General features: G+C 38.5%; 1 protein-coding gene across 1 annotated transcript in view; it reads left to right on the plus strand.

Annotated features, from left to right (window-relative positions):
* Positions 1-1,555, plus strand: part of LOC119594534 (zwei Ig domain protein zig-8-like) — a gene marked incomplete in the record, with an annotated part of 82,515 nt that overhangs the window by 80,467 nt on the left and 493 nt on the right.

Below are 1,555 nucleotides of genomic sequence, written 5' to 3' on the forward strand. Positions count from 1 at the left end.
AAAGGTTAAGAACCACTGGTCAATAGGCTTTCATATATGGTTTTACTCTCCTTTCTCGCGGAGCAAAACTCTACGGTTTATTTCATCGGATTTCACTTGACCCTCTTTTGCTAAAACTCTACGGGCTTTTACATGTCTTTCACTTACCTCCCGCGACACAAAACTCTACGGCTTATTTTATCAGGTTTCACTTGACCCTTTTTGTGACATTTTTTCATATGACTTCACTTACCTCTCTCACATGGCAAAACTCTACGGGATATGTCGTCGGATTTCACTTGACCCTTTTGCGACAAAATTCTACAGGTATTTCATCTGATTTCACTTGACCTTCTACTGTAACACTGACGGGCTTTCACATATGCTTTCACTTACCTATCGTGAGACAAATTCTACGGTTTATTTCATCGGGTTTCGCTTAACCCTGTTTGCGACAAAACTCAAATTTCATCTAGTCTCAGTGTATATGGAATATTATGTTCTCTTCCCTATGCAATTATCATTCCTTGCATGATCTGTATTGTCACTTTTGTGTACTAATCGTGTGTACAAACCCTGTATACTTACCCAGTGTACTAAGCCAATGTACTAACCCGGCCAACTAACCAGTGTACTAACCTGATGAACTAACCTGTGTATCAACCCAGTGTTTAACCCACTAAATTAACCCGGTGTACTAAGCCAGGCTACTAACCCAGTGTAATAGCTAACAGTGTACTAACCCAGAGTACTAACATAGTGTACTAACCCAGTGGACTAACTCAGTGTACTAATAGTGTACTAACACAGTGTACTAACACAGTGTACTAACACAGTGTACTAACCCAGTGTACTAACTCAGTGTACTAACTCATTTTACTAAAATAGTGTATTAACCCAATGTACTAAATACTGATGTACAAACCAAGTGCACTAACCTGGTGTACTAACGTAGTGTACTAATACATGTACTAACACAATGTACTAACCCAGTGCTCTAACCCAGTGTCCTAACCCAGTGTACTAACCTGTTAACCAACTCAGCGTACTAACCCAGTGGTCTAACACGGTGTACCAACTCAGTATACTAACCTAGTATACTAACACAGTGTATCAACACAGTGTACCAACCCAGCGTACTAAACCAGTGTATTAGCCTAGTGTATTTGCCCAGTGAACTAGCCCAGTGTAGTAACTCAGTGTACTAACTCGATGTAGTAATCCAGTGTACAAAACTAGTTTACTAACTCAGCATGCTAACCAAGTATTCTTACTAAGTGTACTAAGTCTACTAACCCGATGTAATAAACTAGTTTACTAATCATTGTACTAACCATTGTACAAGTTACTAACTCAATATACAAACGAAATATGGTCACCCATTGTACTAACAATATTTAATCACGGTATGTAAGCAAAATGTGCTAATCTGTGTTATTAGCAACATATGCTAATATATTGTGTTAACACAGTATGCTAGCAAAATCTACTAACCTAGTATGCTAATCCGTATGCAAAATATGCCACTTCAGAATGCAAACAAAACATGCTAACCCATTATCATACGAAATCACGC

The sequence above is a fragment of the Penaeus monodon genome, chromosome 34, assembly GCF_015228065.2.
Source record: "Penaeus monodon isolate SGIC_2016 chromosome 34, NSTDA_Pmon_1, whole genome shotgun sequence".
In the NCBI taxonomy this organism is placed as follows: Eukaryota; Metazoa; Arthropoda; class Malacostraca; order Decapoda; family Penaeidae; genus Penaeus; species Penaeus monodon.